At 37.4% G+C, this 16,759-nt stretch overlaps 1 long non-coding RNA gene across 1 annotated transcript; it reads left to right on the forward strand.

The window, feature by feature from the left end:
- The first annotated feature begins 10,466 nt into the window (after positions 1-10,466).
- On the forward strand, positions 10,467-11,466 carry LOC114914518 (uncharacterized). Its single transcript, XR_003801864.2, has 3 exons — positions 10,467-10,497; positions 10,881-11,016; positions 11,104-11,466. It is a non-coding gene; the product is annotated as an uncharacterized lncRNA (long non-coding RNA).
- The last annotated feature ends 5,293 nt before the right edge of the window (positions 11,467-16,759 follow it).

The raw sequence follows: 16,759 nt of genomic DNA on the forward strand, positions 1-16,759 counted from the left end.
ACGTGTCGAGCGTGGGTCGGCCTGGGGGGATTCGTGATCATTATGGCGTCGGATCCCAAGGTCTATTTAAACCCGCCCTATACCCTGGCCCTAGGCATCCTTCGAGTCATCCCTGTCCTTGCACCTTCTGCATCCTTCGGAGCGACTTACGTTAGTCCCGAAACTTAGTTACCTTCTTGCCATTCGGGTGCCCCTTTTCCTCCATCTTTCTCCTGTCGCCCTCCTTTGGTTTGGTTCCCTGCAAACCTTTCGCTACTTGTTCTGCCTGATTTCTCTGAGATTTTTAGGTTCCTCATTTGAAATGTCTTACGACACCTCCGTCTCTAGAAATTTTGGGAGTTCGTCCGCCTCAGCCCCCCAGGACCCCCGCACTGTAGACGAACCCACATCTAGGGTTGGGCTTCGTCCGATTTTTGCGTCGGGTGCCATTCTCTGCTCTCTGACTCCGGATGAACTCCTACTGATAAGGGTTCAGTATGGAGCCCCTCTGGAGTACGATCTGGAGCTTCCTGGTCCCTTCGATCAGGCTAGCACTCCCCCACCCAGTCGTTTCTGCCTGTATCAGGAGGCCTTCCGTACCGAGCTCCGGCTACCGCTTCCGCCCTTCATCGTCGCCCTCTTCCGCTTCTTAGATATTTCTTTGGCTTCAGTAGCGCCGAATTCCTTTAGGTTTTTGATAGGATTTCTCTCCCTTTGCCACGTAGTCGAAGATCAGCCATCCCTCTCTTTGTTTAGGCATTACTACACCTTCAAGCGTCATCTCTCGACAAAGGACTGATGGTATTTCTCCCCCAAGTTTGGCAAGAAGGGGTTGCTGAAAGGTGCTCCCTCTTCAATCCATAACTGGAAGGGGAAGTACCTCTTCGTCCACTGTCCGACTTTGAGGCTGGGCTTGCCCCCTTGGGGCTCTCTGAGGGATTCTGTCCACCGGGCTCCCAGCCTGGGGGAGAACGATCTTCAAGCCGCCCGGAAGCTTCTTGGCTATTCCGCTCCTTCCCTTCCCAACCTTCTGAAGGAGCAGTTTTTGTTCAACATCGGCTTGAGCCCCCAGGATCCTGCGAGTATTCCATCTTTTCTTTTCTCTTCTTTTCTTCCATCTTTTTTCTTTTTCTTTCTTTTTTTTTCTTTTCTTTTCTTTTCTTCTTCTCTCTCTTTTTTTTTTTAGGAATGGACGCCGAAGCAGCACGGATGCTCGCCAGGGGCCTCAAGGCCCACAAAAGGAAAGGTGCCGCAGCCGCCGGATCAGCAAAGAAAGCCAGAGTGGAGGAGACGAGCTCGACTGCACCTATCCAGGTGGCCCCCGCGGTCGACATTCCTTCGGATGCCGAACCATCGGCTCCCCAGGCCTCTTCAAGGAGTCCCCCCATTGGGGTTCCCATTTCGGAGGTCCGATCCACAGAGGCACCCGAAATCGAGAGGGGGAGGAGAAGGAAGTCGGTGGCCCATAGGGTGAGTAGCCGTCGAGCCACCGTTGAAGAATCCCTTGATTCCGAAGGAGAGCCGGGGGAGAATCCCTTTAATGATAGAGACCTGATTAAGCGGCTGATTGACGGCTGCATCCTGCCCGAGGTCGTCGAGAGGATTGATCGTGCCGATCCTGAACAGCAGGTTTGGGACTCCCTGGGGTCCTTTCTCGAGGTAAACAGATTCACCTTCCCCCCACCCTTTATTCCTTCATTCTGACCTCCTAGCCGCCCTTGCAGATCGGGCACCAACTCCTTGCCAATATCGAGGCGATGAATCGGACGATGAGGGATGCCATCCAGGCGGAGGAGAGTCGTCAGGCCGGAATCGCCCGTCTCGAAGAGAAGGCAGCCGAGGTAGTCACCCTCCAAGAGGCCCTAAAGAGAGAAAAATAGGCTCGGGAAAAAGAGAAGCAGATCTCGGAGGAGACGGTAAGGAAGGCGGAGGCCGAGGTCACCAATTTGGTGGAGCAGATTTCGGTCCTGGTCTCGGAGGCCAGGGTTCTTGCGGTGGAGGAGTTCAAAGCCTCTGCGGAGATGAGGGACCTGAACGTCAAGTTCGGCCAAGAAGCATTCATCAAGGGATTCGAGCTCTGCCAGGAGAAGGTGGCCAAAAAATTTTTCGAGCTCGATTTCAGCTTCTTGGGCGACGAGTCTGAAGATGAGGTCGGTCCCTCTCCTGCTGTTACTACTGCTGCAGCCCCCCTACCAGGGACACCGAGCTCCCCAACTCCTACTGCAGAGGTCTGAGACCTCCGACCTTGTATTTTTCTTTTACTGCAATTTTTTCTTTCCTTTTTGTCTTCAAGAAATATTCAATCAATAAAGTTGAGTTTCTCCTTGTGGACGGCTTTTCCACTCTTCTCCACTCTTCCTTCCACCCCCTTTTTTGTTTTTCTTTCTGCAATGGGATGCACCTTGACGCTTTTGTCTCCCGATGGCAGTGTCCTACCGTAGCGCTTCCCCTACCACGGGGGATCCCGCTAAAGTCCATGATCCAGCATCTGAAGAAGGAAGTTCATCATTTGATGAAGAGGTCGAAGAAGATGGATGACAAACTCCGCAGGTTGAGGGAGAGCCACTCTGAAGCCACCGCGGAGGCCACCCGCTTTCAGAATCTCCATGTGAAGGGGATCATGGAGTATAGCCGGAGGAAGGCGAACTTCGAGAAGGAGCTTGAGGAACACAAGAAGCGCGCCAGCGATCGAATTTGGGCTCAAGCTGCCAAGATCAGTTCTCTCAGAGTGGAGCTGTCGGCTGCACAGGAGAGGATTAGCCAGTTGGAAAGAAGCTCATCCTGGCTTTTGACTCGGGCCGACAGTAATCGGGAATGGTCAAAGAAGGTCTCCGACCTCCAGCAACAGCTCCAGGACGCCGAGGCGAGCTATGATGCGTACCGGGCCGGCTGGCGCAAGCAGGTGGACGAATACAAGGGGAGGCTCAGGATGGCGACCGACGAGGTTGCCCGCCTTCAAGGGCAGCTAGCTGGAGGGGCTCAGCTTGCTTCCGCTCGGGATTCCAGCGAACTCCAATCCCTAAGAAGAACCACAGAAGAGTTATCTGTCACCCTTGGGGAGGGGAAGGTCGAGCTGCAGCAATTGAAGATCCAGCTGGTATGCGAGCAGTAGGCCGTCAAGGACGTAGAGGGGGAATCCGAGATCCTCAGAAAAAGGCATCGAGAGGCGGAGAACGAAAGCCAGCGATTTCACCGAAGATACATGGAGATATTAATGAGAGAGAGGGAATTGGAAGCAGAAGTCGAAAGTTTAAGGCACTCCCTGGCGAGGGTCGAAGCCGAAAGCTCGAGGTCGGAGGAAGTCGGGCCCCCTTAGGGCCCTTTTTGTCCTTTGTTCCTCTAAGTGTTTTCTTTTATCGCTTGTCTGTTTATCATCGCCGTGTCGCTGTCGTTGTTGATTTTGTTATTTTTCTTCTTCGGGCTTCCAAGCTCTGTAACGCATGTTTTGCTAATGAAATGAAAAGGTTTTTGCCATCTTACCCATATGTCGTGTTGAACTGTCGTGTGCCGGACTTCTTTCATTTTTGTCCCGCATGATGTCAATGTCGTTTGAGGATTTCTTGTTTATCTGTGTATTAGGTCATCATTGCCGAGTTTTCAGTTCGACATCGACGCCGCTTGGGGGTTCCTGGTCATCGCCGTGTCGGTTTGCCTTTCGTTTGCGACCGTAGATCTTACTCTCTCTTCCTCCCTCTTCATAGAGACGAGGTCCTTTGTGCTTTTAATGTAGTTCGGCCTCCATTTTTCGTTGGGGTGGAGGGTCGCGGTGGCGTAGAGGGGTCATCGTGAAAATTTTCTTTTTATTGTCGGGTCTCGAACGGTCGGACCTTAGTCGGCGTCGCGACGAGGTTCTTCCCCTGTTTCTGATGTGGTCGGTTCAGCTCAGGTTAGGACGAGGTTCTCCTTCTGTTCCTAACGGGACTGTTGGGGGCACATATGGGCGCTGTATGGCCTCTCCTCCCACCCGATTTGAGTGTAATCGGGCCTTCGACTTTGCCCATGTTAGGGCGAGGTTCTCCTCCTGTCCCTAACATGGCTGTGGGGGCACATATGGGTGCTGTTTGGCCTCTCTCCTCATCCGGTCTAAGAGAAACCGGGCCTTCGACTTTGCTCGTGTCAGGACGAGGTTCTCCTCTTATTTTCAACATGACTGTGGGGGCACATAAGGACACTGTAAGGCCTCTCACCCCATCCGGTCTAAAAGAATCGGGCCTTTGACTTTGCTCATGTTAGGGCGAGGTTCTCCTCCTGTCCCTAACAAGGCTGTGGGGGCACATGTGGGCGCTGTTTGGCCTCTCCCTCCATCCGGTCTAAGAGGAATCGGGCCTTCGACTTTGCTCATATATATATATATATATGTATATGTGTGTGTGTGTCTATATATATATATATATATATATATATATTTTTTTTTTTTTTCTTTAGTTCTCCTCACACATTTTCAGTCATGTGGGGAGAACTAAGAAAAAATGCTACCGAAATTTCTTTCGGTCCCTTTTGCGTATCATTTGATTAATATAATTAACCTATAGAATTAATGCAATTTTCGAATGGGATAGGATCTATCTGTATCTATTTGTTGATAATATGATGCATTTATCATGTAAATCTTTTGAAATGATAAAATAATTAGTAATACTAAATATTTTGATTTTAATTTTATCATAGGTTTCTCTGAAAAAATGGTCAGTACTCGAGTTCGTGTACTATTATATTATGATGGCATGATACAGAATGATGAAACTGATATGTAGTACAGTCACCCTACAAATTTGATGATTAGAGTATCTTCATCATTATCATATCAAAATTTATTAGACTATTTATACAACAGTATTCCTGTAGACAAAGAAAAATATGAAATTAAATTAAAATAAAAATCTCCTAATCCGTCGGGACAGTTAATGCAGAGCAATTATATCTTAGTTCCAATTGATGACGATGAAGATGTCGAAGAAATGCTGACCTTTCTTTTGAAATATTCATAATATCGATTTTTAGAATTATATATTGAAAAGAAAGATGTACCGAGCTTTGGATACTATAATCGGCTTTTAACTCAAGCGGACAATAATGTTGGGCCTTCCTCACCTTTCGTAACTCCTATGGTGCAAACCGATAGTATTGAGGCCGTATTTGCAAAACAACATTCCACTACTACCGGCCCTAGTTGTCTAATTATTCAGAGTCCTATGGTGACTTCTCCTGTGTCTTCTGCTATGGTGACTTCTCTTTTGCTAGAAGTAGTAGTAAGTGCGGGAGACGACACTCATATAGGAAACAATGACTGGATAGTCGGTGAAATAAATTCTGATAATCTAGGCTTTGAGTCAGATGAAAGCGGAGATAAAGACTATTGGATGGATGAGGACAGTAGTAGTAATGATGATTTTTTTGAAATTTGAAGATTTGGATATGGGAGCATATGCCGACTATCAGTCCATTACGATGACAGTTGCTCGAGATGCCATCAAAGCAGCATGATCCTGATGTTCCATTCAGACTGGACGGACCATTGGGATATAGGTATAAAAATATTACTTTTTTTATTTGAAACTTACTGTTTTAAATTCGATAAAATTTATTTAACATGAGTAGATTGTGAAACAGATGGAACGTTGCATTCAATGTTCATCACGTATCGACGAGAGTGGCATGGATTTATAGATACCAGTTGGATACATTAGTTGATACATATAGACGGATAAATTTTAAATTTTTTACAAATATCATTTTACAGTATTCATAATCTATTAAAATTTTAGCTTACTAATTTTTTTATTTTAACTCTATCAGTTTTTGTGGGAGCCATATACAGATGAGTTATTGGCTATATTGCCGCAGATGTGTACAGTTAGACATGACATATGGACTGCTAGGGTGCCACTTATTTGTTTTGATGTGGTAAAGTGGCATCTTTTCGATCGTGTCCTACAACAGTTTGGTTAGATTCAGGGCATCCCAGAGCAGTTTGATACCAGCCAGGAATTTTATCGTATTGATTGACGAAGGAGAGCTCGTATTGACTGACATATCAGACATGCAGAGTACATCGATATTTGGGATGCACGTCGAGATCACATTGTTCATGGTGATCCTATTTTGAGAGGCCGTTCATATACCGATGACTACATGGCTTGATTTTTTAGCATTACAGTATGAGTCATTGGATAGCCTCGGTATGCAGCTTTCGGATACGAGGGCAAGAGTTCTGCTGTGCATCTTTTGGTAAGACTACGAAAATTAATTTATGTTGTTTGTGTTATATTTTTGTTTTATATTTTACAGTATATTGACTATTTTATTTTTATTTTATAGATTGATTCTATGTCGGGTCTTGTGTTGGATGCTCGTTGTGCTTTATCTACGACTGATGAGGACGAGCGGATTCGAATACTGCGTGAGATAGAGAGAACAAGTTTTGAAATATTGGTGGCGATTGGTGTTGATTCATATAGCTGTGCACCTTGGTATAGAGCAGCCGATGCGACAGATATGAGATATATGCCGTCATCATATGTTTCACATATGCCATCACCAAATATTCCGCAGATGTCATCACTAGATACTGCACAGATGCCACCGCCTTTTGATCCACAGATGGCAGCACCTTCTTCTTCCTACATCCCCCAGATGACATTACCGGATACCAGTTGGCCACATGAGTATGATACTTTCTTTTCAAGCCCATCCGTGTATCCAGATGAGAGGATTGAGTGGGTCGCTCAGTCCGTAGATGATCCGACAGCATCCGTTATTCCTGAGCAGCATGACCAACAGACCTCCTCCACTGATATAGGGGAGGATCCATCACAGCAGGAGTAGGAGCAGCCATTGAGGATCTTCTTGAGAAGGTCCAAGCGACCACGGGCACCACGACGTCCTTGTGGAACTTAGTTTTTTTTAGATTTGTACTTAGTATTTTTGAAACTTTTATTGTATCATTTTTTGTATGCTTGATATTTTTATTCTATTTAATATTATTAATTATTGATTTTATTTTATATTATTTAATTTTAAGTGATCGGATATTATGCTTTGTGGATATGGATACACATACTCTAATGTATTTCAGAATATTATGAGAGAAAAAGTTATGCTAAAAGGGCTATAAAAATTATAATATAAATAATAATAATATATCGAATAATTTAATTATGAGATGAATCGGACCGCACTGGTACATCTCGATCTGATACGGACATAAACAACTACGTACGGTGCGATATGAAAAAAAACTTTGAATTAAAATTTTTATTTTTTTAAATTCAAAATTATAATTTTTATTTTTTTCTCATTTTTTTGATATTTTTTATGATATTTTTTATTTTTTAACCCCATAACTTTTTTTGAGATATTTTTAAAAAAAATTAATTTTAAATGAAAAAAATAATTTGAATTCATGTTTTTTATTTGAGTTAACATTTGAATTTTTATTTTTTTCTCATGTTTTACTTTGTTGTTTGGAATATTTTTTTAAAAAAATAATTTGAAATGAGGAAAGTAATTTGAAATGGTATTTTTTATTTTATTTAAAATTAAAAATTTTATTTTTTAAATTAAAAATTATAATTTTTATTTTTTTCTTATTTTTTAAATATTTTACTCTTTTATGGCACTTTTTTTTTATTTTTTATTTTTTTTGACATATTTTTTTTTAAATTAATTTAAAATGGAGAAAGTAATTTGAAATGATGGTTTTTATTTAAATTAAAATTAAAATTTTTATTTTTTTAAATTTAAAATTGTAATTTTTATTTGGCTCTCATTTTTTCTCATTTTTTAATTTTTATGGTATTTTTATTTTTTTAATTTTTTAAGATTTTTTTGAGATATTTTTTTTAAAAAATAATTTTAAATGGACAAAATAATTTAAAATTATCTTTTTTATTTGAATTAAAATTAAAATATTTATTCTTTAAAATTCATTCAAAATTAAAATTTTTATTTTTTTCTATTTTTTTCTTCTTTTATGATATTTTTTTAAAAAATTAATTTGAAAAGGAGATTGTAATTTGAAATGATGATTTTTATTTGAATTAAAATTAAAATTTTTATTTTCTTAAATTTTAGAATTATAGTTTCTATTTCTTTTCGATTCTTTTTTTTATGATATTTTTAATTTTTTTTTACGTCAATTTTTTTAGATATTTTTTTAAAAAGATAATTTGAAATGGAGATACTAATTTTAAATGATAATTTTTATTTTTTTTATAAATTTAAATTTTTTTTATTTATTTTCAATTTTTTACCATTTTTTTTGAGGAGAAATAAAAAATGCCAAATAATATGGTGTTTTTAAAAACACCATATTATTTGGTATTTTTTATTGTTAATTTTTAATTTTTTTCGGTATGGTCTACATGAAAAATAGGAGATAACGTGATGATGATAAAACGTTATTTAAAATAATATTTTATCAATTTTACATCAATCTGATAAATAAATTAAAAATTAAATTATTTAAATAAATATTTTTTTTTATATTAATTAGGAAATGGACTCTACATTCTGGTATATGCGAAACCCCATTATTGCCACAGGGATGGAGCCAGAGCCAGGCTATAATGCTTCCACATTGCCTGTACTAGAAATACTGTTGGTCTCCAAAGGAGATGCGCGCGCTGGGCTGAATCTGAACCGGCAATTTTACTTGGCCAGCTCTAATCAGGACTCGTTGGAACAGCTTGAGAAGTTTACTGGCTGTATCTTTCCTACGAGTACAAACTAGTTAAATTCTTGGTAAGCTACTCAGGTCCGGCTTGAATACAAGCCCGTCTTGACACGGCTACAATTAAACTCGAGTAATAAAATGCTCCACTTAAAAGCTCACAAATATATTTAAATTTATATATATTTTTAATTATATATATATAATTATTATTAATAGATTAAGATTCGAATTTAATTTTAAATGTAGCTCAGTAGATATTCAAATCAAATTTTAAATCTGAATATTTTTAAATCAAAAAGAACTCGGACTTTTAGTTATTCAACTCAGCTCGGCCTGGCTAAGCTCCCAGGAATGCTTCATGGTGCAGGCCAGACCAAGTCATGTGAGATTTGTTGGTGCGTTCTTGTCATGCCAACCATGCTCCTGTTGCACGTGTCTTGCTGAATCATCTGAAATAAGTCTATGCTTCGTGCTCATCTGAACACCTATTGATAATGAAATGTTGACGTCTGACAGTCTGGGCCTGCCCATGATATTAAGTAGTGGCAGGTTTTCCATTCAATATAATATAAAAATGGCTGTCGATCAATTATGCTATATGAATTTTCTTTTGCTTTGGACCTAACCTGCTGATGATCGGTGATCAAATAATAATAATAATACAACATGACTGAAGACCGGAATTAATAAATGAAACAGAAAACTTGCAAATATGGTTAGATGTCAATTAGACAAACGTTGCTTCTTGTCGTAAGGCCTCATTGCTCCTCTAGGCATGCATTCAAGTCAATGGGCTCAACCCAAACCTGTCACCATCGTCGGCAATCCGCACTAGCTTGGAGACCAAGGATACCTTAAACAGTGGACTCATAATTTATTTATAACAAAGGTCAATATTAATATAGTACACAACTTTGTAGATATGGACATCTTAAGGATATATAATCGGCGACAATATCATGTTGGTTGGTATAAGTCCATGTCATGTCCTCGAAGAATAATGTGGATCAGCCATATCTTCATCCACCCATGTTACAAGGCAGGGGATTGCAAATGGCCAAGTCTTGGACCACCACCATGTTGTTTGGACCACACGATGGGTGGGGGTGGATGTGGAGAAAGCGGGAAGAGACAACGAACCCCAATTATCTAATCAGGACAAAGAAGGACTATCAACAAATGGGGACAATAATGGCTTCAGGGGTGAGAACTCTATGCCCAATTATCTAATTGGGACAAAGAGGGACTATCAACAAATGGGGACAATAATGGCTTCAGGGTCACAGTTCTGAGGAGCAGGGGAGATGTTAGGGGATGCCTTTCAGATTATTAGTGACAAAAGAAGAAAGAAAAAAAAAAAACAAGGAGAAGAAGAAAGGTGTAGCGAAATGACAGGGAGGCAGAAACGCCATCAAAGACGGGTGCCAATTGATAATGTGATGCTGGAAAGCAGATTCTCCTCAAGGATCCATCATGTGATCGAGGACTTGGCAAGGAAAGAAAGTCGCATATGGCTTGGGGTAGGCGACAACCGCTCCAATTTTCCACGGCTTTTGTTTATGGCCAAGATCTATAATGACAGTGATTTTTATGCCTTGTATGCAGTTAACATTATATAGAAATCGACATCAAATAAAGATAAATCTATAAAGTATTAAATTTCATAGCCGGCCTTCTCAAGGAGAACCGAGGGATCAAGACAAAATCAGCTCGTGGGGAAAGCCGTCCGCTTGGTAGAAAAACATGCACTTGGATCGATCTTCTTGTCTTTTTTGTAGTCGGGGATTTCTAGCGTTGCACTGGATCTTTTTGCGGAGATGGAGATGGCGAAGGCAAATTTTTAGGTGAGACCAACGCCACTCGGTAAAGATCTGTATCGTACGGATTGACATAGAGCGATGGGACTTGATTTAAGATTGAAAAAATTCTTTTTTGTGTATAAAAAAAAAAATATTTGAGCCTTTCTATGAATATAATAGGGATAATTACAGTTTTCGTTTGAAGTTGCATCCGAATTCACTAAATCTTCTATTACTTGAAAAATAGCATTTAACCCACGTACCATCAAATCTATCGAACACAATCTTAATCTACTATACACCTGCACAGTAAAATAGATAAAAAAAATTTAAAAATTTATTTTAATTTATCACAATTTGAATGGTTCCAAATTTCTTGATCGGTTGCTTACTTTTCCAAATCAAATCTTTTTTTACTGTATCGAAAGCATGTCATCGCTATCTTTCTCGAGCAATAGTGGTGCTGGGCAGATTTATTGCTATTGTACGGAACGATCCATGGCTAGAACATCATGGTCGATGAAAAATTTTGCAAGAAGATTTCGTGGTTGCCCCAAATATGACGTAAGTTCTTCGAATTTTTTGTTGATTTTCATATTGTATTGGATAAATGAGAGAGCTAATATATTTTTTTTGGTTAATTTTTGGTAGATTGATGAGCAGTGCTGGTACTTTGAGTGGATTGACCCTCTGACATGCAGATGTGGGACTGAAATTATTTTTAAAATTTTGAACAAATTCCAAAAGCTTTAGCAAGTAGCAGATATTGTGGAACAAAAGGAAGAAATTGCTCGTATGAAGGAGATGCTTGCTTTGGAAAGAAAAGTAATAGCTTGGAGAAGGAAAATGTTCTATAAGTATGCATTGATTAGATCTTGGATATTTGTTATTATTATTGATGTTCTGCTACTTGAAAGAATCGGAAGAACTAGGAAGTAGAAATGTTTGTCTTAGTATTTTTCTGTTTGGCTAGTTTTCTAATTTTTTTGATTCTAAAAAATATATTCAACTATATACAGAAACATTTCAAGTTAATGAATTTTCATTTGATCCTTAATGAATTTTTATTTAATCCATATTGTTGGTTGTATGAAAGTTAATCATGTTTTATTTTCATTTAAATGTTGCTGTTTAATGTGGTGTTGAATCTCTTCTCCATCATTTAGAGATAGGTCATCCCAAAAGACACCATAGAAGGTAGGGCTAAAATCGAATTAGATACGGATCGGATATCGGCAAATCTATATCCATATTTGTTTTGCCTGAAAAATATAAATATGGATGTGGATATTCTTCGGATACAAAATTTTTTGTCCATATTTGTTTTAAATGGATACGAACACATTTTGGATACGAGAAATATGGATATAATGTTAGATATAACTTAGATAATTAAATTTTATGACTACAAAGTCAAAGATATTACCAAACAAATGATGAATCAAGTTAATAATATGTTTATACGGTTGTATGTTTTTGTTAAAAATTATCAAATGTCATATAAAATTATATAGGATTATATGTAGGTTCGGATATTCGGATCTGGATGGAATAAATATCAATCCATATCTATTTTTCTTTGACAGAAATGGATATTAGTCAGATCCTCAAATTTATCTCTACATCCAAATTGATTTGGATATGAAAATAAATCAAGATGGATAATATCCATACCACTTTTACTCCTAATAGAAGTAGTTGCAATGGCCATTAAGGGGTAGATTATTGCTAAAGATGCAATGAAGCATGGTATTTTTTTTTTTAGATCCTTGTAGGGATGTGACATTGCTACAGAAAAGTCTCCACCTTTTCCCAAAGGATGGCATAGAGTATTATGAATTTCCTAGCATAGTAAGCGATTTCCTTGCACTGTAGGGTGGAGAGTGTTGCATCAAGGCTCTAGGGATGCTGATGTGGCTGAGGGTGGAGGAAGATTTGGATATCGGGACATCAAAAAAATCTGTAAAAGAAATCTGCTCACATTATAGGTAGGGACCTTCGACAGGAGATCCTCCAATACTCAAGTCAGTCGGAGCTTGAGTGCTGATAGAGAGAGTATGAGAGCTGAGAGTGGCTTGGATTGGCTTAACAGAGCTTGTCCGAGAATCTTCTTATTACCTTCTTATATAGGGAGGTATCAAAGTTTGTTATTCCTAGACCTGTAAGCTATCAGGCTCGAACTCATAGATGGTTAGTCGTGAGTGTTTGTTACACCCATATAGCCATGTTCTAAGAGTTGGTTAGAAGATTTCAATAGATTGCCCATGTGGTCTCATAAGTCAATGATTGGGGTCTGTTGAAAAATGTATCCTAAAGCTAATCATCTAGATTGTATATGATTGAGCTCCATACATATATATGAATTATAAAATGATAAATATTATCTAATAGATTCATCATAAGGAATACATCTTTCTAAATAAAACTCATATGTTACGATAAAGTCCTTAGAGCTACTTTCAAAATGATAAAGGAGGATTTATCATATAGTTCTTAAATCCTACTCATGACCAAACGATGCAATTGTTACTAGGATAATAATTATATCAAGTGTAGGTCTTTGTGTGTCATATTAGTTGATTATTCTTTTAACCAAGGTGTGTGATGATACGAGTATGGCATACGGATAAAATATAGGAGTATGTTTCATTGAGCGTGACCAACTCTAGAGCACTCTGTTCTTAAAGATTACTCTAATGGGATATGGGTACAAGTGTTTCTCTAATCTGAGACTACTTCGGTAACTTGAAAGCAACTCACTGTATTTTGATGTCGGACTATCCGAATTTCTAATTCGATGATGAAAGATTTTTAGACACAGTCAAGAACTTATGAAGTCTGGGTGTGAGTCAAGATGGGATTGACCACTCCAAGTAAAATTGGAGATGATGCATCACTGCACTTCAATTCAGTAAAACTCTTGCCAGAGTAGTCCTAGTGAGAAGTCACGGGATTTTTTAAAATTGAGACACAATGTGGATCACTCATCTAAGATTGACAGTTTAATCTTAAGTCGTCCTTGAGCATCGAAAGTCAAAATGATGAATTTTATGGTAACTATATCCACATAGGTTCTAGAGTATTGCTGAGTATACATTCGGCCTATCCAGACATTGGGTCTCATTGCTAGATGGCTATATCGATTAGTATAAAAATTATTCTTGTACTACCGACTTAGATTCGAATCTATGGGATTACACACATAGAAGTACCTATCTGATCAAATGGCTGATCGACGATTATAAATCATTGAAGAGTCTAATTATCAATGTGATTGATGATTAACGCTATGCAAAGATTGTAATAAATAATTTACTAATGGTTGATAAATTAAAAAAAAATAATTAATTAATAATTTGATTGTTAATTGACTAAATTTGATTGAGCAATAGAGATTGGATCAAATTTAATTGAATTAGATTCAATTAGATTTGATTTGGATTGATTGGATCTAGTCTTGATGGATTATAGAGTTTGTTCCAATTGATCTTAGGGATGCAAATTAAATTTTGAGTTGAATAGAATTCAATTTAATTTGATTTAAATTTGATTGGATCAAATCTTATTGGACAATAGGCTTGATTAGATCAAACCCTATTGAATAAAAAATACTTCCCATAGATAGAGTTTTAATCTAACTAATTCTCTAATTGAATTGGAGCCTAATTAGTCTCCTAATTGGACTAGGACTTAATTAGTTAGTTTGTTATAACTAATTTCTAAGTTAGTTAGGGTTGAGTCCAAGAATTAGTTAGAGTTAGATCAAGAATCAAGAGTCCTATTTGAACTAGGACTTGAACTTGGCTAACTAACTCATTAAAATCCAATGTGCTATATTATTCCATGCCTCCTAATCCTTTTAATATGAGATCTCACACCCTAAACAAAAGAAGGTGCCCTCCCTCTCTTCCTTAAAAAAAAAAAAAAAATTAGCGCCCCCTCCCTCTTTCTTATCGCCAAGCTTTTAGGAGAGGGGCGTCCAAGAGTTGGACGCCCCATATCCTCCTACATGAAGCCCCTAGTTCAAACCCCATTGAAAAAAAATTTTTATGGCTTTTGCTTGCTGGTTCTTAGGCATCAAAGAGGGTCTCCTTTGCTGGTTTTAAAGTAGAAAAATAAGGAAAAAAAGTTCTTCCTAATAAGAGGAATAGAAGAAAGAAGAAAGGATCTTCTTTCTAGTGCACAGCCTTGGAAAAGAAGGAGTTCTTCTTTTTAATTTATTTTTTATTTTTTTCTAGTATAAAAATTAGATTAGATCTGATTTTTAACATGAAGATTTAGATAAGAAATATCAAAAAAAATTGGTTGGATGTTGGGGGCATCTTAGGGCTCCAGATCATGAAGAAAAAGGAAGGAGAAAACAGAAAAATGATTCTTCTCTTAGGTCTCTCTTTTGAATTCTTTTAAGACTCAGGGTACCATATTATTTTTTGTATGAGAAGTCAGATTAGATCTGATTTTTATCATAAAAAATTAGAGAAGAAAATTTTTTCTTGAAGGTATGAAAGGAAGAGAGAAATGTTCTCTCTTATGCATGGAAGAATTGAGAAGAAAGGGTTCTTCTCTAGATCTCTATCACAGAGATCAGAAATATGGATCCAAAAAAAAAAAAGAGAGGGTCTCCTTATTTTTCATCTTCTTCATGTTCCTCTTAAATCAACCAACAGTATGGTGCCTTCGCAAGCTAGCACTCTTGAAAAAATCGATCAGCACAAAGATTTTATGTGGATATCCGTATAGGTCGGATGTGTGTGCGGCTGCTGAGTATTATAAAAAATTAACTACAATAGATTTTGGATGTGGTGATCTACTATCCGTGCTCAGATATCGAGTTTTGAACTCAATTCATATTTAAATATGATCTAAATAAAATATAGATGAGATCAATATTTTCTGAATTTTAGATTCCAGATTTATATGCATGCATATTAGTTTATGTCATAGATTCTGTATGGTAGTTTTGAATTTGACTTATACATGCATTGTAGATTAAATTATTTAATCTATGTATGTTTCACTATAAAATTTTAAAAATATATGTACAAAACCGTCACCTTCCCTTCAATTGGTATCAGAGCGAAGATTCATTATGACGTGAACATATATGCACATATAATTGAAATCCAGATTTAGTAATGCATAGAAGTGTTATGATATGATTTTAGATATGATCTAATATAAAAATCAGATATGATATAATTTAGATTAGATCTAAATTATTTTGCATATATGATATGTGAGTAGATTAGATGATCTGATTAGCAGGTAATTGGATTGGGTTGATCATCAAACCGTCCGATCATAGGAGCAAAGAAGATTTAAAGATCCTTTCTTTCTATTCAATAGAGTGCTCTTATGGCATGTAGGGATGTCATGTGATTTAATCTTATGAAGAAGATCGCAAAATGAAGAACTTACTTTCTGCAAAATCCTAAATATTGAAACCCTAGGATTTATTGTATGTGATACAAAGCATGAGTTATATGAAAGGTAAAATATCTAATCTATATGATTAAAATTATTTTAATCATAAAAAATAAAATTTAAAATCATAAAATATTTAGATATGATCTAAAAGTTCATATATGATTGATTTTATTCTAGTTTATATGAGAATTTTTAGATCTAAAACTATATGATACCTGTTGATATGCCAATTGAGCCGAGTCAGTTTCAAACTGAGTCGACCTAGTCTCCTAGTTTAGTCAGCTCAGTACTGACTAATCCGACCCAGTTGTCTCAAGCCGAACAATAATGGTTATTGCTCATGATCAGTTAGTCAATCAAGTATCAGACTTAGTCGATCCACTGAAGTGAGCCGACTTAGTTCTCAGGTGAGCCGATCTAATTTTCAGAATAAAAAATTTTACATAAAAATGATGTAAAATTATTTTACAAAATTAAAATAATTTTAATTAATAATCTTAACCCATGTAAATGCTATACTTAATTAAAAATTAAGAAATATATTTTAGATCTATTATTATGATTAAAGATCTAATGACATTGCATAAAATATGGGGTATGGGTTAGCTCAAATCAGGTCCTTTTAATTAGATTAGATCTAAGATTAAAAATCAAAGACTTAATGGACAAAAGGGTAGTTGATCTGATCTAACCAATAGTTGATTTAGATTAGGTCAAGAATACTCTAGATCGAACACAATAGTTATAGAAGATCGAGTTCATATTTTTGATTAAACCATATGGATCATGATTATGGCTCAGTGGTTGAGCTTGAGTCATTGAGCCGATTAGATCACTAAGTAATTTGAGTTGACCCATGTTGTTAAGGTTAATCAGTATG

This window comes from Elaeis guineensis, chromosome 9 (assembly GCF_000442705.2).
Source record: "Elaeis guineensis isolate ETL-2024a chromosome 9, EG11, whole genome shotgun sequence".
NCBI lineage: Eukaryota > Viridiplantae > Streptophyta > Magnoliopsida > Arecales > Arecaceae > Elaeis > Elaeis guineensis.